At 39.4% G+C, this 26,391-nt stretch overlaps 1 long non-coding RNA gene across 2 annotated transcripts in view; it reads right to left on the reverse strand.

The window, feature by feature from the left end:
• LOC120098141 (uncharacterized) overlaps positions 1-25,697 on the reverse strand; it is a 105,165-nt gene extending 79,468 nt beyond the window's left edge. For both annotated transcript variants that reach the window (XR_005496145.2, XR_005496144.2), the window contains exon 1: positions 25,558-25,697. This is a non-coding gene — a long non-coding RNA (uncharacterized LOC120098141). The remainder of the gene's footprint in view (positions 1-25,557) is intronic.
• Between the last annotated feature and the right edge of the window lie 694 nt (positions 25,698-26,391).

Here is a 26,391-nt window from a genome sequence, read left to right on the forward strand (position 1 = left end):
GGAACAAGAATACCCTTGGCAGGGAAGAGAGAGGCAAAGATTAAAACAGAGACTGAAGGAACACCCATTCAGAGTCTGCCCCACATGTGGCCCATGCATATATAGCCACCCAATTAGACAAGACGGATGAAGCAAAGAAGTGCAGACCGACAGGAGCCGGATGTAGATCGCTCCTAAGAGACACAGCCAGAATACAGCAAATACAGAGGTGAATGCCAGCAGCAAACCACTGAACTGAGAATAGGACCCCCGTTGAAGGAATCAGAGAAAGAACTGGAAGAGCTTGAAGGGGCTCGAGACTCCATATGTACAACAATGCCAAGCAACCAGAGCTTCCAGGGACTAAGCCCCTACCCAAAGACTATACATGGACTGACCCTGGACTCTGACCTCATAGATAGCAATGCATATCCTAGTAAGAGCACCAGTGGAAGGGGAAGCCCTGGGTCCTGCTAAGACTGAACCCCCAGTGAACTAGACTGGTGGGGGGAGGGCGGCAATGGGGGGAGGGTTGGGAGGGGAACACCCATAAGGAAGGGGAGGGGGGAGGGGGATGTTTGCCCGGATACCGGGAAAGGGAATAACACTTGAAATGTATATAAGAAATACTCAAGTTAATAAAAAAAATATAGAAATAAACCCCCCCCCAAAAAAAGAAGAAGGTTAAGTCTATTTTTAGTATATTCCACTATAGTTTCTGGAGGAAAAAACAATACAAGACTCTTACTGATTGGCTCTGGTGTCTCCAAATGTTTCCTTGACTTTATGACTGTCTTCTAGACAACTGCTTCTGCTCTCTTTATCTAAAAACTTCCCATGGAGGAGATGAAGAAGGGTGAGATTCATTTACTCTAAAGGACAAATGGCTGGCAAGCAACTCTAGATATTAGCATCTGAATAGAAGACATGTCTAACAGTAGCATGGTTCATAGTCCATATTAGAATGGCAGCTTGAGCCAAGCTCTCTTCCAGGCTGATTTGACCTAATTATCAGTGTAACTAAGGCTTAGAAGAGTAAAGTAATAAGGCTTTACAGTCACTACTGATCAGCTACTGTTTCCAGATCTCAAAACAGAGGAGCTGAGGCCTTCTCCAAAGAAGCTCATAATGAAAGACTACCCTGCAACAATATTTCGTCAACAATCCTCTGTTCTTCAAGGAAGACCAGAGTGTAAGGACAGGATGTGAGCAAACATTCTTTTGGGCATCAGAAAGGTCTATTTAAAGTGAGATTGTCTTGTGCACTGCTCTACATGAATCACTATAGAAGCCACTTCCTGCTTTCTTAGAGCCCAGATGAGAGAGGTGTAAGCAGACACAAATGAGAAAGGTATTAGGACCATCCTGGTACCTAAAGAAATTCTATATACTGAGCACTGACACCTCAACTTTCACTTCATGGATGTCATCGATAGTGAATGTACTGGCATGACTGTGTATACATAAGTGTATATGAGTCCATGCATGTGGATAGTGTGTGTGTGTGAACATGTGTATGTATGTATGCATATACACATCTATGCTCATGCAAGATTATATTCCTGTCTCTGTCTTTATTTTTCTTTATATGAGTGATTTGCCTTAGTAAATGACTCACAAAACTAATCTTTCCTGAAAGACACCAAAGGAAGCTCTGTGTCCATTAGGAATGGAAGGAGAGTTGACTTCTTCTGTGAGGTCTGGACTCTGGACCTCTTTCTTGAACCTGTCCATACTCACCACCTCATGCACATACTGGAGGTTATGGAACAGGGACCCCAGTCACTTTCAAATAGCAGTTACTCGCCCCACAAACCCTATTTCCTGGTTCCAAGGAACAAATGGCTTTTGCTGGGCTCTTCAATGATATGATTTGCATGCGTGAAGTGAGATCCCCACCGTAATTGTAGGATATTGCTTGCCATTACTGTCATTAGAAGCAGGCAGATGTAGGAGCACTCCCAGGGAAAATCTTCCCGCTGGGTTTTCATGGAGATAAGTGCATGAAATCCACTTTTGAAAAGATGTTGAATGGAATGAATCTGCCATTCTCTGGCTGCCTGATGATGATTTGCTTGTTAATTGGAAGTTTAGGCTTTAGAAAAGCCTTAACAAATTTGATTGCTAAATTCAGGAGGTTTACTCCCTCTTTGCAAGCCACATTCAGAGGCATAAATCCTGCTCTGTGCATATTCGTCTACGTGCTCATTTAGATTCTCTGTGAAAAGAAACCAATCTCCAGTTCTTCTGTCAGCCGCACGTTCTGGGGAGCTTTAACCACAAACGAGAACAAAGCATCATGTCCTTCTGTCAGAGTCTCCGGGGCTGGGAGAGAGCGGACAGAGTCCTGAGCTAGGCTGAGATCAAGGCTGTCTCCACGTGTGCTTGGTGAGTATCCCTGCCCCGCGTCCTCTGCTGTTATCACGGCCCGAGTGGGCCCCACTTGGAAGCGTCACTTCCACGACATCCCAGATCAGCTTTCCTGCTGCTAAGAAGCTCAAGTCAAACTCAGAAGCAAAACTAAGCAAACAACAAAAAAATAAAAATGAAACAGCGTTTGTTTGGAAATCCTGCTGATTTTTTTTTTTCTGACAGTGCTTTGTGTGTTCGGGTCTAAACAACTCCCCGACCTGGTAAGGTCGCCTGCCTTCCCAGAAGAGCCTTACTTTATTTCCGATGAGCATATTTGCAAAACTACAAAATGGCTTTACTCACCTACCCAGATTAGTGTTCACTAGATTACAAGCTTCTCGTCAGCCAATGAGTGACAGCTGTGGGAACGACGATGCATGTATTACACTTAAGGGCTACTCCAGGGTACCGGAAGCATTTCCCAGACCAGAGTTCAAGCAGAGCGGATTGGGAATCTTCCTTCCTCATTGCCAGCAATGCTGCTACATGTACATCTGCTAATAAACCCGGGCTTGACCTTATTTGCATACTACATGACGCTGGGATAAAGTTAGTTATAGCATAAACACACACTGGGATCAATTCAGGCAAAGTCTGACAGAATCCATCAGCATTTTCAGTTAGCGGTCAATTAAAACCATCTCCGTGCTCCCCAGTCCTCTGCGTCTTTTTTGTCATCTCAAACAACACATCCAGATATGCCTGAGCGCTGGCAGGCAGGCAGGTGACAACAAAGTCCCCCTTCTTGCATTTTAAAACAGCAGCCTGCAGCCTCTCCTCAGCTGATGAGAGAACACTGAGGGTCCCTTAGTCTATTTATGGATGTCTTCTTTACACCACGGTCTTGGTTGATGATGAAGCTATAATGTGAACAAGGCCTTTGCTTTATGGCATCAGCGGGAATGGAAGACAACTGAATAACAGTAGCAGGAAACTTCCATAGCAGCAATCTGGTTCGTAAGGTCTAGATGAGACGTCTTAGGTTATGCCTCTTTTACAAACACCCAAAGAAGCACCAGGCATGAGTTGAGAGGTGAGGAAGGACAAGGCCATTTGGGTAGAGAAGTATTGTGTGGGGAAGATCTTATCCAAGAAACCCCATAAGGCATTCAAGGCCTGTGGCCTCTGGTAGAGCTGTAATGTGCCATCAGTTTGAACAGATAATGTATTAGGAAGAAGGAGAGTAGTTGTGTGTGGAATTATGATGGGTAGGTTCGTGAATGGCGGTGCATTACTAGCTCTTAGCCCAGAATGGATACTAATTAAATTTGTATTTAATGAACATACTGATGAAGAAAGAATGATAGGAAGGGGGCAAAAGGAGGGACTAGGGAGGGAGGGAAGCTGGAAATTTTAAAATACATCGAGTATTAGTGGTGTGTTATAAACCAAGAATGAATTTCCACTTTGGAACCTAAGGGTGTCTTCTGACTTGCCCTTAGCACATCCCTGTATGTGGTTCCTCTAAATAACAGTCAGGCTAAGTACTCAAGGAAAACTGGGCACTTCTTCTCATTGTGCAGGAGCTGTAATGATACACCCTAATTATCTGTAGAAAAAGAAGTGATTTTTTTAACCATAACTTTCTGAAGAAAATATCATTTTTCTCGGAACACGTAAGACACAAAAACAAGCTAGGATAAAATAAAAAAGAGGATCGTGAAATAGAATCATCCCGTTACTGCTGCAAGTCGCTCCTCTTTGTGCCTCCTAACCGCCTCCACTCTCAAGTCACAGCCCTCTGATTCACGCTGCTTCTAAAATGAGGAATACGGTTGCCTCTGAAGTCTGAGGGGCACCTCGGGGTTCAGGAGAGCTTTCTGTCACACACAAAGATAATCGCTTTGATTATGAAACATCGCGCTGCCTATAAAACAATGAACCAACACAGTGGTCTGGTAGAACGACTTACAAGAGGCATGGAGGGTAAAATAGAGGTTCTGGGGAAGAAAGGGTTTGGGAGACATGCCTCTAACCATTTGAAAACATAGCTGGACCCAATCCTATTATAATAATTTAGTCTTACCACAATATTTAACTTATTTGGGATTTCAACTGTGAGAACAGAGAGCACACAATTTTTACATTTATGGAACAGAACCACTCACAAAGGATAAGAAACCACATACATAAGCCATTCAAGAGCCTGGTCAGCCTAGTTTTTCCTGGGTTTGTCTCCATGGAGGATTTTTAAACAGATATATGTGACTTTCACAAACACACACATACTGCACCGTAATACTATTTATTTAGGAAACGCTTGCAGCATATGATACTAAGATACATTAGTCTGTTCCCTTCCATTGTACTGGAGAGTTGTTCCCCTACATCCTGTGGGCCTAGGGTGCAAGACAAAGTGTTTCTTTCCACCCTTGAGGGGAATTAAATAGAGCAAAAGGAGGCAGCAAAGAGTTACAAAGTTGTCTCAAAGGTCAGCTTCCTCTGTTAGCAGGAGGACTAGAAATAAAACACAGCATCCCTTTCCCCTTCCTGTCCTGCGCCCATTGGACCAAATTGCTCTCAATCAATAAGCAGCCAGTTATGACAGATTCACATTTCACCTAGTGTCAATAAAAACAAAAATCAAGTTTTAATCAAAACACATAACCAAGATCTACATTTCTCTTGGTCTCAATAAATCTTCCCTAAAGGAAGGAGGCTAAAATTCTTTACATTTAAAAATGAGCTCTGCTGGGACTCCAAATTCTAGTTCGATTTTTGAACCAAGGCATTTTTTTTCTTTATCAGGCACTCGGTGCTATGGTGTGATAAGAGCCCCATGCAGACCATAAAACTAATTTATCATCTGTAAGGTGTACAAAGAAAATGGTAGCTGCCTACTTGTCTGCTTGACATATTAGGTCATTTTTGCCGCTAGCTTTCTAATACTGAGCAATTTTATCAGCCATTTATATACATTAATTGTAGATACCCATATGCTCAATGCTGTATTTAATAATGCATTGCATTGAATATGCATTCCTTAAGTCATAGCATGCAGTGAGCATCTTGCATTTGGCTATTTGGTTTGCCTATTAAAGGCCATTATTCAGCTATGCCATGTTACCCTCTCTTTCGACTAAATTTATGTTTCTTTAAAATCAGGCTCACCCTTCTGAAGCCCACTGAAGTGAACAAGGCCACCTCACATGTCCCAAGGGCTCCAAGCAAAAACTAACAGGAAAAAATGCCATGGTCCACTTAATAATACTCAGGCAGAAGGATTATTTGATAGATCCTTTCCCCCAAAGGACAGCGGCATATTCACGCTTCACGGTGTAAATATAAATACAGTTCCCAGGCAACGGAGGCACAGGATGCTAGAGAACGTGTGAAAAACACAGCCGCAAATAGCAATACCACCGTGACTTCTTAGCTAGCAAAGGAGAATCAGTGCAAACATTCAAAATAATCCCAGCCTCTACTCTACACTTCTTCTTCACTGTGAACTCCAAGAAAAGAAAACAAGTCCAATGGAATCCTCATCAGCCAGTAACTCTCCCCATCCCCTGTGATGGAAGTAACCAGCAAGAGACACTCCTGCCCTGGGTCACAAGTGTTAGCATTTGCATCACAAAATTAACTGCTGTACAAGGTTTTAAATAGCCCTGATCAAAGAAAAATGATTATAGAACGACTATAATAATCTATACCATATTACATATAACGTATTATCCCTCGAATTTCTTGGCTCAGAACATATTTTCAGAGATGCTTTTGCTGCGCAGCAGAACAAAAGGGAGGTACAGTTTTCATCCTAGACAGAGGAAGAAGAAAAACAAGGAAGCTGGAAGTGAGTTAAACACAAGAGGTGTGGAACCAATGTAGGCGGAGCCAGCCTGGGGCCAGAAGGTGAGCTAGGAAGGGGATAGAAAGAATGGAAGGTGCCAAGCTTGGAGTATGTATAGAGAGGACAGGCAATCTCTTCTCTCATCTAAGTCCGTGATCTGTGTTCTGGCATTGTGTAATAAACAATATACAGAAATAAGTAATACTTTATTTCCTCCAAAACCTTCCTAAAACTCCAGTTTCCAGTATGCATCCTATTCTCAAAATGAGTCTGATAGAAGAATGGAATGATTTACATTTAAACTCTAAAATTCCTTTCTCTTCCTAGAAATGCTTCACCTGTGGTATTAATGGAAGTAAACAAAATATACAAAAGATAGGCTATAATGAGTATGCTGAGGTCGCCTTCTCATACCCGTTGGTATTGTAACATGGTTGGTCGTTCCATTACTGAGCATTTGACTTGACTTGATATCCGCTGTTCAAGTTCACATTCAGAATAAAGATATGCACCCATTGCAAATGTCTAGCATTCAGATATAGTCCTCTCCTATCAAGAACTCTTACCTTGTCAACCAGTTTAATGTGCCCTATACACAGTGAACAATCTGTCACCATAGTTTTATATAGTCTGATTAACCTACCTAGCACATCAGCACCATTACTAAGCTTATCAAATGCTTTCATTTCAGGTGCTTGATTTATGTACTTAGAACCCAGGCTAGGCCATTCTGCAACCTATGGTCCAAAGGTGATGCTCTGCCAGCTTTCTCCATCATGCCAGCCCCAGGAATAGTGCCAGTCACAGTTAAGGGGAGTGGGTCTTCCCATATCAGTCAACCTAATCAGGAATATCCTTCTAGACATTTTAAGAATCTTTATTTAGACAATTTGACTCCACTGTGTGCAGATTCCTGTCTTCTAGGTGACTCTGGATCTTATGAAGTGGACAAATGAGATCAACCCTTTCAGAAATGTGTACGGCTTAGGAGATAAAGGAAGCATATATGAAATAGGCGTGCCAGTAAAACACAGAATTCAAAGCATCTCTTGCTAAGGCTATTTGTCTAGTAACAATTGCTGGGATCCATGACTCTTTGACTGATCATAAACAAGGACTCCAAAGATAGAGATTTCATGAGCATCACCCATGCAGGATGCACGCGTGCTGGCAGAAGGGAGGGCTTTCACATGAGTTATCTACCTTGGACTCACGCAAGCTCCTATGATAATCCTAATCACCTCGCTGCTTTACTAAATTCGACTTGGGTGAGTTTTTTTCTTTGATCTGCATCCTTTGGTGCCTATCTGTGGTGAATACACATTTGTTCAAATTTCCTCCTGAAAAGTCACAGAACTGCCACACGAGATGGCCTGACATCCTAACGGTCAGAAGTCCAGACAGTGAATGCTGTGACTGTGAGGCAACTCTGACCTGCACAAAAGTATTTTGTCTCAAAAACTAACAAAACAAAACAAAATGAAAGAAAAATAAGGATAATGTGAGATTAGGAAGAACTCTGAATTACCCGGGTAATCTTACTAAATAGAAAAAGTTGGAGACTCCTTGCCTTTTGATTTCAGAACTTCATGCAGAGTTAACAACAATGAAAACAGTACACAGAGGTTGAAGAATCGACTACAGAGTCTAGAATCCCAAGCTTTCACACATGGTCAAATGATTTTTAACAAAATGGCAGGATGACTCAGATCCAAAAGTACATTATCAGCAAATGCTGTCAGAAAAACTGAATGTTTATGTGCAAAAGAAGGAAAGTGGGTCCTTACATCATATCGAAAAATTATCTTAATCTAGACCATGACTTACATACAGGTAAGAATATAAACTATGAAACTAACAGATGACATGGCAAGGTTTTGCATGACACTGAACTTGGCAGTTATTGCTTAAGGACATTAATAAAAACAAAGGAAACCGGAACAGAAAAGGGAGGTCACCAAAATTAAAACTTTTTTCTGCCAAAACATATTTTGTAGAATTAAAACATAAACCATGACATTGAAAACAACTCCCTCTAAATTGTGTGTGTGTGTCTGTGTGTGTGTGCGTGTGCGTGCGTGCGTGCGTGTGTGTGTGTGTGTGTGTGTGTTAGAAGAAAAACATCTGAAATAAATGAACTGGTAAATAAATCTCAACCACAGGAAAAACTAACACCAATTAACGATGCACAAACACCTTCAGTTTACATTTCTCCAAAGAGGGTATATACAGATAAATAATAGAATAGATTTATCATCACTAACCATGAAAAAACAAATCAAAATCATGATAACAATCCATACCGATTTGAATGGTTACTTCAAGGAGAAAAAAAGAATAAAAGGCTTACAAAAAATATTAGTGTAAGAAAAACCATGGAAAGACAGAAATCTGGGGTACTGTACAGTTAAGGGAAATGGAAAATGTAGCCATTGTGGGAAAGAAACAGTAGCTTTAAACCTCCAATTAAACATAGAATTGTCAGATGACACAAGAAATCTACTTCTGGGAATGCACATGTGCAATACTACATGCATGTGCACATACTACATATATGTACACATACTACATGCATGTGTACATACTACATGCATGTGCACATACGTAGGCACACACAGGCACTCATACATGGGATCTTGAAGATTCAGATGAAGGAGACAATTGTTCACTCACACACGTATCAGCACTACTACCACTAGCCAGCAGATGAATGCAAACTAAGCATCTGTCAACCGATGGGTGGCCAACAAAAGGAAAGTTTCATGAAGGAAACTCCAGAGAGTCCATGGTGCGTCATGAGCTTTGAGGTGGGGGATTTTGCCATGTGTTACAACATGATTGAATCTTGGTAAATATCATAACTAGTGCAACAAGTCACAACAAAAGGATAAAAACTATATGACTCCACTCATATGAGATCTAGTCATGAAATCCACGGGCAGGAGGTTACATGTTATAGGGAAAGGGGAGCTGTGTAGTAACTATAGTGTTTCAAGTGACATTTTCTTTTTTATTAAATTTATTTATTCATTCACTTTATAACCCTATATCCTACCTTCCTCTCCTTCCCAATACTTCCTCACAAAAGTTCTACACATTTTTACATGCCCTGCCCTGCACATCAAGTTGCCATGAACTATGTGCATCCTCTCCCACTGAGGACAGACAAGGCTATCTATTTAGGGGTGTGGGATCCACAAGCAAGCAGGTTCAGAGATAACCTCTTCTCCAGTATTGGGGGAGCCCATATGAAGAGCAAACTTCCCATCTACTATATCTGTGCAAGGGATCTAGGTACAGCTGGTGTTTACTCTTTGGATGGTGATTCAGTCTCTAGGAGCCCCCAGGGGTCCAAGTTAGTTTACTCTGTTGATTTACCTGTGGAGTCTCTGTCCTCTTTAGATCCCTCAGTCTTTCTTCCAACTTAAAGACTCCCCAAGCTCCATCTAATGTTTGGGTGTGAGTCTCTGCTTTCCTTTCCATTGGCTGCTGGGTGGAACCTCTCAGAGGACAGTTATGCTAGGTCTCTATAAGCAAATGGAATATCTTTAATAGTGTTGGGGATTAATTCTTGTCCATGGGATGAGTCTAAATTTGGGGCAGTCATTAGTCAGCCATTTTCTCTGTCTCTGCTCTAACTTTGTCCCTGAATATCTTGTAGACAAGACACATTTTGGTTGAAGGCTTTGTGGGTGGGTTGCTGTCCTTATCTTTCCAGTTGGAGTTCTACCTGACTACAGGAAGTGGCCAGTCACTTCAGGATCCATGTTCCCCTCTGCTAAGAATCTCAGCTAGAGTTGTCGCCATAGACCCTCTGGGCCTCTCCTCATCCCAGGTCTCTGGCACATCCTAGAGACTGTTCCGTACTCCAAAACAACACCTGCTGGTGAGGTTATGGAGCAAGGGAAACACCTCCACTGCTGTTGAGAGTGAAAACTTGCATAACTACTCTGGAAATCACTGGGTAGATGATTGGAAATAATTCTACCTCAAGACCCAGCTATACCACTCCTGGGCATACACCCAAAAGAATGTTTCACAATCCCACAAGGACACTTGCTCAACTATGGTTTTTGCTTTATTGGTAATAGCCAGAAATTGAAAACAACCTAGATGTCTCTCAACTAAAGTATGGATAGAGAAAATGTGGCTCATATTTACACAATGGAATATTACTCAGCCATTAAAAACAAGGACACCATGAATTTCACAGGCAAATGGATGGAACTAGAAAATATCATCCTGAGTGAGGTAACCCAGTCACAAAAGAAATACATGATATATACTTACTTTTAAGTGGAATTAGCTACACAGGATAACTAGCTATAATCATACAATATTAGTACAGGATAATTAGCTATAGTCAACAGACTCAAAAAGCCACATAACAAGGAGGGTCCAAGTGAGGATGGTTGAATCTTTCTCAGAAGGGAAACAAGATAGACATGAGAAGTCGGTAGAATGAGGTAACTGGGTAGAAGATTGGATGGAAAAGGAAGCGGGGTAAGGATCATCTGTAGGGAGGACGGGGGAGAAAAGAGAGATAAGGTGAACTTTTCAATATAAAAATGCTCTAGCCATGGGTAGTAGTTGTTATTATTGGGTTTTTAAGTGGGTATCTTCTATGCATGGTGTGTGTGTGTGTGTGTGTGTGTGTGTGTGTGTGTGTGTGTGTGCGCGCGCACGCGCGCTCATGTATCATTCTGTAGGTGTGCAAATGCCTCCATGTATGTTTGGAGATCATAGGAAAATCTCAGCGATCAATCCTTCCCTTCCCCATTGCTTCACACAGAATCTCTGTTGTTCACAATGGTATGCACCAGTCTAGCTAGCCTGGAGGCTTCTGGGGGTTCTCTTGTCTCTGACTATCTTGCCATTGGAGCATGGGTTTACAAATCCAGACTCAGTTCTTCATTCTGTCACAGAAAGCCCTTTATCCACTGTCTTAGCTAGGATAACTCTTGCTGCGATGAAACAACATAATGGAAGTCAAATTGGGGAGGAAACCCCTTATTTTGCTTACATATCCTGAATAACACCCATTATGGGGAGCCGAAACAGAAACGCAACTCACATAGGGCAGGAATATGAAGGTAGGAGCTGATGCAGAAGCCAGAGGAGACCATTCCTTATTGCTCATGACTCACTCAGCCTGCTTTCTTGTAGGAAAGGACCACCAACTTGAGAAGTCATCATCAACAATTAACTTCATATCAATCATTAACTAAGAAAATGTCCAACAGGCTTACATACACTGTCTAATGAAGACGTTTTCTCAATTGAAGTTTCCTCCTCTCTGATGACTCTAGATGGTGTCAAATTGACATAAACAAAAAACCAAGCCCCACTCACTAAGCATCCCTACTTCAGCCATGTAGTGATTACTGCACAATCATATGAATATATTTAGTGCCACAGATAACGCATTTGAAAAAAACAAAGTAACAGGCATATTTTATGATGTATGTATATATGCTATTTTTAATGATGAAGAAGTTTAGGAAGAATTTCAAAACCTTCGACTATGAATTCATCTACATAGTTAGAAACATGAAGGCTAAAAACAATATTTATTAAGCAAACATGTAAACACTGCAATATTTCTTGTAATTACATGATGTGTACAAACAGTGGTCTATCTCCATGTTCCAATAGGATATCTGCTTAGGAGTCTGACACTGCTCCTGGTCCAATGACCACCTCTGCTCTCCTTCCTTCCCTTCTGGTTAGCAGATGCCCGGAGATGGGCAAAGTGTACCTTATTGGTAGCTCTTACCTCATTTTTTCCATTAAAAATAGTTCATCCTTTTGGGAGTACTCTATGTGGTAATAGTGTCTGTGATGAAAACATACTACAGCCCACGATTTTGGTCCATGAATCTCTTGGCCAAACTCTTCCTGAATAAAATGTGCTCCTGCTCCAGAAATGCCACTTCTTATGCTGCTGGTTGTCACTGGCTGCTGGTTGTCACTGGTATCCATCCATTCTATTCTATCAGCACCCATTTAAAAAGTAAAACCAGGAACACTGATGCTGTCTCATTTTGAATTTTTATATTTTTCCATCATGGAGGTGGATGTTGATTTTGATTTTTTGAAATATTGTGTTAATATAATAATTTTTTGTTGTTTTGCTTCCTCCTTAAAATATACTTCAGACAAGAAGCCCATGCACACTTCATTAGCGCTCCAGCATTAATGCCAACGAAGTTTGTTAAAAGGGGGTAGAGAACAGAACAGCCATCCCTGCGTCATGTTTTCAACTATTCAAAAACAGTTAAGTCAGGTGCCAGTCAAGATTTCTGTGCAGCAAAGACTTGAGAAGGCTCAGCTGTGACCTTAAGTAGAAAAGAGCTAAGTGTAAATGTCTTTCATATACATTTTTGACAAGATCATTTCAACCTAGGATCAAAAGCTTTTATTTAAATACTGTAAATTGCATATCTATGAAAAAGAAAGTTCCTGCAGGCTAACTTTCTGCATTTTTTCTCTCTTTAAAGAAGGTATTAGAGTAGTTTCGTCTTCTCAAAAGATTTTTATTGTTTCATGATAGGTAGCAAGAAGCTGTCAACAGAATATATGGGAAACAGGTCAGAGAAAAAGCAATGTGGCCAGACTATTAAATATACCACTCAATTCTGTCTTCAACTGATCAAACACTCTCTCTCTCTCTCTCTCTCTCTCTCTCTCTCTCTCTCTCTCTCTCTCTCTCTCTCTCTGTGTGTGTGTGTGTGTGTGTGTGTGTGTGTGTGTGTGTTCTATATTTCTCTCACCCCAGGCTTTGTTGATTAGCTCTCAAGGAACTGTATATAGCTTTGTCTTTTCAGCACCACAGAACTTTCCTCCTTGACTAGGAAATGGAACAGCATCTTCCTGGTGGATGACACCAGACCCAGACAGTCTGCTATCTTATTCCCAAGGACTGCATTTGGAATTATCTTGACAACACACTGGTCAGATCTCTGTACAGGACTGTTGAGAGAAAAACCTGTCTGTTCTTTCCACAGGCAAGGCAGATGCCGTCACACCGAGGGCTCAGTGGGAGAGCCAGGATAATGAGGCATTTTGAAACCACAGACATTGTCAGAGAGACAGAAACTGGGAAAAGGGCTAAGGTGGTGAGTGATTATTTCTCAAAGGAGCAATGGAACACAAAATGAATCTCAGTTTGGGTGAAGCCAGTGAGATGAGGAAAGGGGATGTGCTGAGAATTGTTTACCCCCAGATGCAGTTTACTTTTGATGCCTGGCCTCATTGTGATGTTCTCTTGGTGTGTGTGAACTGAAATAGAAAAGATTTGCCAACTTTGCTACTATGTATTCGGATGGACACTCATAGGCAACAGTGTTTCTTAAGGGTTGTACAGAGACCAGACTTAGATTCACTGATTAAGTTTATAATTCACCAAGGACTTAGAATGTTTTCAACTACTAGCTGTCTCCTATATTCTACATCAAACTGTAGGAAATTCTACTGCGAAAGATTCATCAGTTTAAGACTTTTCTCTTAGTCTTTTTATCAATAAATAAAAAGTGCTAGAGCCATAGACAATGTTTCCTAAGCACACACGGGAGAATGCCTAAAAGTCAACAGGATATTTTGGTGCCTTTGTTGATCATACAGCCTGATGGCCCAAGTCATCCCCAGGTTATGTCAATTGTCTTTAAAAAATTAGCAGCAATTCTTTTCATTCTTCACAGTCGTTTTAAGAAATAAATTATACACTCTCCTTTCCATTTAGAATTGGCTGTGAACACCAAACTGTCAGACATCTGTGTGCAGGACGGCAGATAGAAAAGACTTATAAAATCCTTATTTCTAATTAATCTGTTGGATTATTATCTTCAGTAACACAGTAGACCTATAGAGGTAGGATAGTGGCTCTGAGCTACTTTGAAGGTTTCCCTGGGGAAGAATAACATGCACTATGGACAACTGTCTTTCCCTTCATAATGATATGTCAGGTCTGCTCTGATATTGAATCTTCCCACCACTCCTAAGCTTCCGTCCCTTCCCTGTTACCAGTAGGGTCTGAGGTGGCATTTCTCACATGAGCAAAAACTACCCAAGGTTTTGCAAACTCAGTGATAGAAGCACACAGCAACTTACCAACAACTTATCAAAAGACTCTATATTGTCTGCTGACAGACAGGAAACTTGAGAGGAAAGCAGGAAAAACCAAGACCACTCACCACAAGGATAACATCCCCACATGAATGGGACTTCCTGTGATTCCCATTTAGGACATCAGCTGAGCCTGTCTCACAATGAGAATGATTGCTTACAATCTCCTGAACCTGACTTTAGACAGACAACCACATAGGATTCTTCCACAAACCCCCACACATCCTTTTTGCTGTACTTGTTCTTAAGTTATCCATTCTTTAGATAGAATATAAACTTTGTAATCATGAGACTCATTACTCATGTACTATGTGATCAACGTATTCTATTAATTTAGTAAATCCCCAAGTGTTCCTCACCAACAAACTCCCTCTCTTTCCCAGTTGAAAACAAACAAGACTCAGGTAGTGCCCCCAAGGTTATCCATATATTAAGTGTTGTAACTAGTCTTAAACTTGTTGGCTTCAAATCTACTCTCTATGTTGGATACCAAGAAACACACTGTTCAGTTCTTAACCATTGTTACCCCCAGAGCCTTGCACACTTCAGGCACCATAATTAAGGTTCAAATATAGTTATTAAATGTTTGAATACATAAATATGCTTTGTATGCTAGGCATGAGCCAGGCATTTGCAAAGAGCTAAATAAGTCATAATCCCTTCCTTTGTGAACTCACATTCTATCAACTCTCAATGAAACCAGCAAAACCTTGTCAATTCTGACTTTCAGTGAGGTTGTAGGTATTAATCTTACATAACGTATTAAAACCAATATGTCTGTTAACTTTAAATTTAATTTATAAGTGTTGATCTTAAATGTGCTATAGTGTTTTTTCAAAAGACCATGTGAGAAGAAAATACAGGAGAATAAGAAATGCATTGGACTCACATCTTGCCGTGATTTTTATTACTGCTACCACATGATGTTGAGTAAGAAAATCAATTGCTCTGAGCTGTGTTTCATTTCTCTTTAAGGTCCCAAGTTATCTTTCAGGAGCCACGGCTAAGTAAAAAGCATTGTGGACAAGAATAATCAGAACTGTTCTAGAGAGATCATGAAGTCCAAATTCTTAGACATCAGTGTATATTTGAAATGTAACCTCTATATGCATAAGAATGAGGCATTCATGGAGATTTTTTAAATTCCAAATTGTGATGAATAACCAGAATGACTAATAAGAATATTTCAAAAATAGAAGAAACAATGTGTAAAAATATGATAATCATGTCTGTTGGGAATTCCAAGAAGGATAAAACAGATATCTATAGTCAATAGTGAAGCATCATGAAGGAGAGAGAGGGTGAGACACTACTGCTGGGCTTAAATGAATTAGAAATAAGAAGCCTCCAATTAGAGCTTGTCTGGAAAAGGCATTCAATATTACAATACGTGGTTGTTCTTCTGTCGTTAGTGTAGAAACTTTCCCGTCATAAACGTGCCTGGAATGATGCACGGTGCCTTCAATCCTCCTGCTTGCCAATGCTCTGTAAGACGAATTCTCAACATTTAAAGAGACCTTTTATTTCTCCAGTCTCCAGCTACATGTCAACCCCATCTCCAGCACACTGACACCATGATGACTGACGTTGGTTTTGATTTGACATTTCAGCCGTTGAAATACACAGGCATCCTCACACTCACACACACTTGAGCCTTCAACTTGAGATTTGATTGGCATCAGTCATTTCATAACCTGTCTCCTGGGGATCAGACCAATGGACCTTTTTAAAGCTTGCCTTACTGAACTGACCCTTCTGATCTCGACATATGATTCATACTTGCTAATCTTCCTGGGAGCCTTCCCTACTCTTAACAAGCCTGTCATTTCTTCCTTCTTAGACATATTTTTTTCCTTAGGTACAAGATGACTTAAAATGTTATTTTTATATCTGCCCTTAACTTTTGTGAGGGAAAAATTGCAGAACTGTTTGAAGTAACTATTCAAATTGATTAGAGAATTTCTGTAAGTGAATATAGATATCTTCGTGTTTGTAGATTATATTTAAAGATACACAAGGCTCTGATTCAATTCAGGAAATATAACATCATAAAACATTAGATTTGCAAAGGTCTTTGGAATTTAAGACAACCTTCTACAGACAAAAAGAAGCTCTCTACCATCCGCCTCAGATAATTAGTCTCTACTTGAACACTTTCTGTTAATTGAACTTATTTTGAAAGCCAATCTCATTCCAAGTTCTTCTGTCTCTTGAAAGCGCATCTTCACTTAATAATATGACTCCTTAACTGTAACCTCCCAAGAGCTAACTGCCTTTTTTATTGTGTCTGTTTATTTGTTCTTTTTAATCTGGAACCACACAAAACTTGTCCCACATCTCTTCCCTTGATAGTGCTCTATTGACCTAATGTAAATGACTCCCGTCCCAAAGATTTATTACTTTCTCAACCAACTGCAGGATCATCCACCCTCCTTCACTACCCCTATCTTCTCTATGGCTGCATAAGACATTCCTGAGAAGATCTCTATTCACAACTGTAGAGCTCCTGAAAATCCCTAAAGCTGAATCTCCTCTTGTTGTCCTTCTCACTCTTAAAGTATTTAACATCCCCTTAATCCCAATACGAGGCACATTCATCAATAACTAAGGTTATATACCAGGCACTACGCTAAATAAAAGGATAAAAATGTTACATGTTTAAACATAAAAAAATCCTCTCTATTGGAACAATAGAAACATCCTTAATACATGCATGTGGCATTAAGTGGTATGATATGTTGTATTCTTTCGAATTACTTAAATCACTGAGACTGACCATGTGATTTCTTTTAAGACAGGGGAGAGAAAAGAGGGCAATGTCATCTGGCACATGGAAGTCAGAAGGGAACCTACAAAAGTCACAACATAAAAAGACTAAATCTTGTATAAAATAATATTCATCCTGTTTATAGATCATGATGACTGTGCCATTCTCACAATGCCTAGGATCACAATTAACTCCACTCAAGAATTCCAAGTCTAGCCTCTCACAACCATGCTGTATTAGCCCATGAAGCATTTTTGGAATAGTGCCATTGCCTGTGCAACCATGCTAAAACCTAGCCATGCTCTCACACCTTAAACCGTAAGATACAATAATATAAAGTAATAAACCACATTCATCTTCAGCTGATACCATTTCCTTTTTAAGCCCCTATTCCAATGGATGGAGTAACAATTTCAAGAGTTCCAGTTGTGGATTTCATACATAGTAACATGTAATAATTTTACATATTCATGAAGCAGAGGGTGAGAGTTTGACACTTTTTATGAGGTGTAATGACCAAATCAGAGTTATTAACATCCATCTCATTATTAGGTATCATTTCTTAATGTTGTGCTTTCATCCTTTGCTCTCCCAAATTGCTATCTAATCTAACATATCCACTTCTCTGAAAAGGCTTCTCACCTCTAGAACCTAGAATCAGGGTGAACTCCCCACCCTCCTTTGATATGAAGCTCCAGGCTAAGTAGCTACATCCTGCTGGGCAAGGAGACCTCACCTTGTCAGCATTTACACCTCATCAAAAGATATTGAGATCTCAAATTCACCATCACTGAAACAGAAAGGAAGACAGTACAGAATAAAATTCAGGGAATGTGCAAACTATGAGTTGTAATAGAACCTAACTAAGACAAGGATAAGAATGGCTCAGACAGGTCAAGGGCACATAAGCCAAGGTCAAAGAGTCACACTAAGATATAAGCCAAGTTTTCCTTCACATTAGCTTCTTCCAGTCTTCTTTAAGATGCTCTAGAAGGATATACCTCCACAATCTTCCCAGTCACAGTACCACCTGCTCTGTCCTTACAATGAATTGGGTCTTTCTTTGTGCCTGGCATGATGGACTGTGGTTTCCTGTTCTGAAGCAAGACTTGCCTGGGAAACACCTAATAACTCTATCCTAAGGGTTCTTAGATCTCAGTCTGTGAGAAACACTCTGTGCCAGCACAGGGTCTAAAATGGTGATTGTGCAGAAAAAAATAAACTTGTGCACAATTAAACAAGTGTTAGTACACTGAGTTTGAAAACTTTTATTAATTCATAGGTAGGAGAGTGCAGAGTATTTTCTTTATCTAACAAGGAAATAGAAGTGTTAAAAGTAATGGAAGAACTGAGCTAAATATATTTACATACACCATTATTTGAAGACAGAAACGCAGGAATTAGGTGGTGTGTGTGTGTGTGTGTGTGTGTGTGTGTGTGTGTGTGTGTGTAGATGTCAATAGTCAACGTATGTTTCCATGTGGAGGCTAGTCAATTAGTCATAATTTTTGAGACAATGTCACTCACCAAATCTGGAACTCACTGATTCACTACCTAGTCAATGAGCCTGAGATATTCTCCTGTCTTCACCTACCCAGAGTTAGGATTATGCCACTATCCCTAGCTTTTACCTGGGAGCTGTGAACTAACCTCAAACCTCATACTTGCTTGGCAAATACTTCATTGACCAAGATGTCTTCTCAGCTCGATGTGTTTTGATAAAAAATAACTTCACGTTGAATAAGCCTGACTGTAGACAGAATTGTCTATGCTCCATAGCTTGGTGAAAAGATAAATAATATAAATGGATTGCACCCACTATGGATGGATTTTCCCTTTTTTACTACCAAGGCTATTAGCTTACAGCAGACAGCCCATTTAAGTGCCAAGTAGAAAGAGCAGTCACCATGGATCAGAAGAGAGGCCATGTGAGGAGCAGCATGGAACAAAATATGGGATATTTTCCACCAGGAAATGCAAACTTATTTGAGTTCCAAGACAATTTGTTTATATTTTTATATTTCTGATATTAAAAATGCAGGGTACCAACAAACACTCATGAGAAAAAAATATTCTAATGAAATGTAGATAGAAGTAAACAGGAATCATAATCCTAGGATGTAGACACATTCTCCCATCTATAAAATATTGAGAAAGACCTGTATATCCTCTATATACAAGTTGGAATGGAAATCAAACATGAATGTGAAAGGATTTTTGCAAACTTAAAGCAGGCCTCATGAATGCAAGATGGCTGAATGCTAGTTGCATACATTTTTGCAAACCTACCAAGAATACAAATGAGATAATGTGTTTCTCTTCTTCAACCTCCTCCCCACTACATTTAAAAGTTTGAAAAGTAGTTATTTGAACTTCAAATGAATCCAGAGTTTACTCATTTATATTGTCCTTTTTTTGTTTCCTGGCTCTTTGAATGTCAATGAGTGTATTCCTCAAAATTACTGCTGTCAATTATGAAGGCCCTTATCTTAGCATTGATTTTTACATGTGCAAATCAATAGCAGGATATAGTCCAATAATTAATATTGGGAAACTGAATTGCTTCTTTTCCCAGGCATTAAGCTTTAGGCACAAAAGTATTTCTCCTTTACTAACAGTATGTTTTTTTTCTTTATTTCATTTTGTTTCTGATTCTGAAACAAATTCTCCCACATTGCACAGTGTATTTCAAATTCATATGAACTTAGCACTTCCTGTATTTTTTCAAATAAGAAACAAAATATTCCATACAAAATATATCTTAAATGTGGTTAAACTCTCACGTCACATCACTTCACCATATATTGTGGAACACTGGTAATGCATGGTCTAAAATATTCGGTTTTCCACAAACATTGCTCTGCACCCAACACTGTGCAAAACACCCAAGGAGCGAAGCTTAGCACATTACTTTTTCTTTAGTGACTTCTCAACCTATGATGTGGAAACAGACTGCCTTGTTAAACATACGTCAATAAGACAGACTAAAGCAGTATTGCATGCCCTTGGGTAGACGGACATTTTATTCAGGGTCTGTAAAGTGCTCACTCTGGCTGAGGGGGTCGTTTGCCCTCTCCTCTTCCTAGCTGCAACCAGTGCCAATGAAAATCTGAAGCTGGCTAAGGCAGAAGTGTTTACCTCTAAGAGCTGGTAAAATACAATAAGTCAGACCCAAGTCCACCACTTGCCTAGGGAACCAGTAACTAAGTTTCACCCACAAGACCCCACAGATCCTGCCTAGAATATCAGAAAACAAAGTAGGCTGAATGATGATGCTGAACTTCAAACTCCTCATTATCCTGGGTACTGAGCACTGAAGTAAAATTCATAAAGGCTTTGATAAATGTGTGCGTGTGTGTGTGTGTGTGTGTGTGTGTGTGTGTGTGTGTGTGTGTGTGTAGACTCCAGAATTGGAAGACAAAGCCAGTTGTTTGAAGGAAAAGGACTGTGTTACCTACAATTTATTGGATAGTCGATCATACTGGCCAAGCAGCAGTTTGGATGACCTTCTGAGTAATCAGTTAAATATGATAAAAATGCATTTGCTAGAGTCTCTCTTGGTACTGTTAAGAGGTGGGAATGTTATCTATTGATTTGTTTTTCTTTACTACTGTGAGAGCTAGGGAAATTATCAAGGGAAACTCGGTAGCTATGGGTAGAGGGTTAAATAACTGAGTGGTTGTTCAAATGTATATGATGTTGCCATAGGATAGAAAATCAAATACAGATCAATGGATGATAGACTTCTGTATCTGCCGTAGGTCAGAAGTGTCACATACCATTTGTGCATACCAATGGAGCCCAGATTAAACAATGAGCATGGAGACCAGTTACCTCCTGTCAGAACTACAGCCTCTGAGCTTACCAATGCCAAGATATTTGGTTTATTCTAAAACTATTTTCAATTATTCCACAGGATAGGGCTAGTACAGAAATCCTCAGAAAGATACTTCAAAAGAAGCCAATTAATTAGAAATAAAAATCTACCATGCATGTCCATTCATGTATTTCTGTTCCTTATTTGTCTGTGTATGTCAAATTTCAAAGAGATCACAGAGTAGATGTAACTTTGAAAACACTTTTTGTGGTGTCGTCTCTTTCCACATAATTTCTTGTGATCACTGTGTGACTTAAGTATAAACAGAGTATTTCTATTAATAGTCTTATATTATCTAAGAATTTACCAACATTGGACATGGAAGACACTTCTAGGTTTTTTTCCTATAAGTGATCTAGTGATTATTATAGATAAGTTGTCCCTTAAGTATTAAGTATTGATCCAGAATTAGTTATCTACAACAAATTCTTTTTTTAAAGATTTACATGTTTATTATATATAATAAGTACACTGTAGCTGTCTTCAGAGACATCAGAAGAGGGCAACAGATCTCATTACAGATGGTTTGAACTCAGGACCTCTGAAAGAGCAGTCAGTGCTCTTAACCACAAATTCATTTCTCCAGTCCTCATATTTACAGCAAATTCTTAAAAGTGGTAGTTTTATGTTAAAGAGTTATCAGTTTCTGTACATGCTTGGGAAATACTGACAATCTTCCACCAGTGGGCCAGGTTTCACATTGACAAATTGTTTGAAATTTCCATCTTCCTCTATCTTTCAAAACTGTTGCTTATTTTTAAATTTCTTTGTAATGATTGACAGTTACTTTCTAATTTATATTCTCTTGATAATAAAATGAGGTAAATAAGTTTATTAGACTTAAAATGTGATGTTTGTCAGTCTGTTGAATTGATTTGTACCGTCTTTGTTCAGGCTACCTTATCATTGAGGGGATAAAGCCTTTTGTGTAATGCCCTACTTTTCTCTCTGCTCAAATGAGTACCATGACTAAAAACAATTTAGAGGGAAAGAATTTAATTGGCTTACTCTTCCATTCACAGTCCACTATTGAGGAGAGCCAGGACAGGAGCTCAACCAGGAACTGAAGCAGAAACCATGGAAGAAGGCTGGTCACTAGTCTTTCTCTGACTTAGGCTCAGTCGGCTTTCCTTACAATCCTGGACCATCTGCTCAGCGGTAGTATTGGCTACAGTGGGATGAGCCCTCCTGCATCAATCAATAATCAACATAATTGCTCACAGACACAGTCAGAGGCCAAGCTGATCTAGTCCATCCCTCATTTAAGTCTCCCCATTTCAAGGAAACTCTTGGTTGTGTCAAGTTGACAATAAAAACTAACCAGACAGGCAACAAGCATAAGAATTTTTATCTTATCTGGGAGATAGAAAGATGGCTTCCTGATTAGGAGTATTTACTGCTCTTGCAGAGGACTCAGATTCATTTCCTAGCACCCATGTGATAGCTCAGAACCATGTGTAAATCCATCCCCAAAGCATCCTACACTTTATTCCGGCTTCTGCATATCATATAAGTGTGTGTGTGTGTGTGTGTGTGTGTGTGTGTGTGTGTGTGTGTGTGCCTGCATCATTCATATAGCAAGTCCAACATCAACTGTCACTTGCATAAAGGAATTACCCCTCAACTTACATATGCTACTAATGTTGATAACAGTGAATGTTGATGTATTTTCCTACATTTACATAATACATGGAGATGGAGATACATTTATAGAATTCTTGTAAGTACACAGCCCTAACATTAATTGTGTTCCTGGTGTGCCTTGCTCTGGCTTATAGAAAAGTTCCAATAAGCTAAATAGGAATTTTTATTTAGAATGAATAATTATCTCCTAACAGTGTTGTTTTAACAAAGATGAGTAAGTTGAGTCACAAAAAGCTTTAATATTTGCTCAAATCCTCAGGATTAAAAATAATTTCTTATGATTCTAAACACATTGTACTAGTACTTTCTCCTAACCTAAGACAGTTCATCAACTGGGCCAAATCTATATTGCAACATTATTTTTAGTTTTCCCAAAGAATACCTCTGGTCTCTCACTACCATGACTGGTGTACCAAAATTTTACAAATTTGCAGCAAGCAGAAAGCAGGCTATGACCACCTCTCTGGTTGTGAATAGTCCCTTCTGCTCCCGTAGACAGCCACCATCTTTATTGTAAAGCAGCCTCAACTTCAAATCATTTTATAAAAAATTTCATTTTATATTTTAGGATCAGAACTAGTTAGAATTTACTTAACTCACCTTTCATATAGTTAATAATGATGTAATGACATAATCTATTTTTGCTAACAACATTTTTATATTGATTTATGGATTGATTGATTAATTGATTAGAAAATATGCAAACTAAGGCATGTATCTCTAGATCAGAGAAGAGTTTTTGTGTACCATTTTCCTCCTTTCACTATGTATCCTAGGCTTAAACTCTGGTTGTCAGGCTCTGTAACAAGAGTCCTTTGCCTGCTGAGCCATCTCTCCTGACAGCATTGCTCATTTTCAAATGAAAAAATGAAACACATGACTATTGGTATACACTTTACATTATAATAATGAGAGCTACAATCTCATATAGCTCAGACTGGCATTAAACTTGATATGTAGCTGAGAATTAACTTGAATTTCTGATTCTCCTGCCTCCAGTCCCTAATACTTTGTTTTTGGGCTCATACCTCCATACTTGTTTTATGAATCGCTGGAGACTGAGTCCAGATCTTTTTTATACAAAGAGAGCACTATACCAACTGAGATGTTTTCTTGGCCCCATGGAAGCATATCTTACCTCAATTATATTCTCACAGCAACAAGTACATTTGTATGTATATATCCAAGATACATTATCAGTCCTATTGAGCAAACATTGCCTATTCTCTCTGTTATCAGATTATTATTTAGGAGTGTTTCCTTCAATAGAAATAGTTTACACATATGTGACTACAATTATTATTAGAAATAAACAGTTGAAAAATCTGTTACCATAACCGTCATACAATAGAAGAATTTCTACTTAGGTTCATACGCAGTCATGGATTGGTACAAATTTTGTCCCTATTATTCCTGCTTGAACTGCTGTGGAAATAGAATCACTGTAAGCAACTGTTTGTTCACATTAATTCCTTCTTGCTCATCCTCACAAAGCACATCATAACTCCCCTGAATGTGTTCTTATACCAGTTTAAGTTCCTACACAGGACCTACTAATCACATACAGGAATTATATGCAGGTACAGAAAATTGCATTATTGAAAATTAAACAAATTGGATTCAAGAGAAGGAAACATAATTGTATAATTTTCGTAAGGAGTAAATATTGACCAAAAAGTGAGTTTTTACAAGTAATGTTATCTCTGATCGGCCAGAAACATGTTCTTGATCAATATTTGCAGTTTGATTCATTTCCTAACACATAGAACTTGACGGACTTGTCAATATATTCAAAGGTTTGAGAGAGACAGAGTGAGTGGGAGAGAAAAGAGCAAGAACAAGGAAGGTTGTAGAAAACTTTTCCCTAAGCTTTTCTTAATGTTCCTGTTTCATTTTTAACAAGTTTTCTGGCCATTGACATCAACAGGGAAAATGGGGAAGCTGCATTCTTCTGAATGGAAGAAACATTTAAGATCAGAAACTAAAACAGGAGCATCCGCCCCTGGGTAAGAGAGACAGCAATATGGAGAATCTGAGGTGATTAGATCCAGTCCAAGACTGGTGGGTTTGCAGTAGGAAAATAAAAGACAAATTAGAAATAACCTGCCATCAAGCGGAGGATGACAATGTTTCAAATAACATCAGAATGCCATCACTGTCAATGTGAGACTTTGGGAGGGTACTGACAGATACTCCTAGGAGTTTTGTTCATTTGCTAACCTTGTGTCTAATTATTCCTTCTCTTGCATTTCCCCCAGAATAAAGAAAGTTAAAATATGGTTTGGTGGCTCACCTACAAGCCACAAGGAGATCTAGGTTCTTTGTCCAAAAGAACATTGTGGCTTTAATAAGGAGATATGCATGCAGACATCTAATGGTTATGCAAATGACATAAAATATGAACACAGGACATCAGGAACACAACAAAGGAAAAGAGTCATCTGTGAGACTGGGCTCCATAAAGGATTTCCAAGGTAGTAAGAAAATTCCAAAATAATAGATTAGACACAATTCCAAGATTTTGCATTTTGGAAATAATATTTTGGGCTCAGACAGGAACTTTCAATTTTGCCTGGAAAATCCCTGACCTTGATATGAAACTGTGGGTATCTTAGAGATGGTCAGATCTAGAGAGTGTAAGGCAAAAGAGACTATTCAGTGAGGTGGGATGCCTTGAAACCTCTGACTGTAATTCCTTGAAGATGAGAATTACATTTTATTAAACAAGAAGGCAAACACAATGAGGATAGGATCACTAACATTACAATGATCTTAAGTCCATAGGTTTGTTTTGACTGAAAAAAGTTAGAACTGCAATAGAGAGAATTATTAGACACAAGGAAAGCAAATGAATAAAGCTATTAGGAGTGTGTGCCAATGCCCTTCCAAAGCCTCATCTTACCAGAGATTTTGCAGAGTCCAGACTTTCCAAATCACACATGAAATTGATGGCAAAAAACAAACCTGATTACAAAGCAATGTCTTCCAGAAGATGTATTCAGATAGCGACCCGGACATCTACTTGGATCCCATAATCGCATCTAAGTCAAGACCTGAGACAGTAGCGATTTCTTCAGTGATAGGATGTCTTTCCAGAACTGGGGATTGGGGCCAACTAACAGGGACCCAAGACAAAAGCAGTCACTCTGGTCATCAGTATGCTGATGAAGTCCTCTGAACCCCACAGGCAAAGACAGTTCTGCTGAGAATAAGAAGACCTGTGCTATTTTTTTTAATGTCCGACAACTCCTAGAGGAATACAAAATCAACACCAACAGAGTCTGTACAGAAACGAAAACAAAATTCATGCAGAAATATCCTCAAAGCTCTAGTGCAGTGGACTCAAAAAGTGTGGCAATTTCAGAGCTCTGGTGTCTAACCCTAGAGGCAAATAGACCAATAACAGAACAGCATGTGGTAGTAAGACAAGAGCACCTAAACCAGTCTCAGCACCTTTATGTTGAAACCGGAACCACTTTCTGAAGTAAGCAATCCTTAAACAGGAACTCCACTGCAAATAGGCCAGGTAAGGGCCAATTAGGGGGCTGTAACACCTGAATGTGAAAGACCAGGCATCAGAGAAGTCAAGGAACCTTGGAGCCTTTCAATACAAACGCCTTCCTCTTCATTTGGAACTTCTTTGCTATAAGAATGTACTTTGCACTGGATTTGGGGGTGGGGGTTATTTCTTTTTTCTTTTCTTTTTTTTCTTTTTTTTTTTCTTTTCCTTTTGTTTGATTTTAAAGCGATTGTACACACTGTGTTTTTTTTAAATTGCAAAGTGATTGAAAAACCATA

This window comes from Rattus norvegicus, chromosome 18 (assembly GCF_036323735.1).
Source record: "Rattus norvegicus strain BN/NHsdMcwi chromosome 18, GRCr8, whole genome shotgun sequence".
In the NCBI taxonomy this organism is placed as follows: Eukaryota; Metazoa; Chordata; class Mammalia; order Rodentia; family Muridae; genus Rattus; species Rattus norvegicus.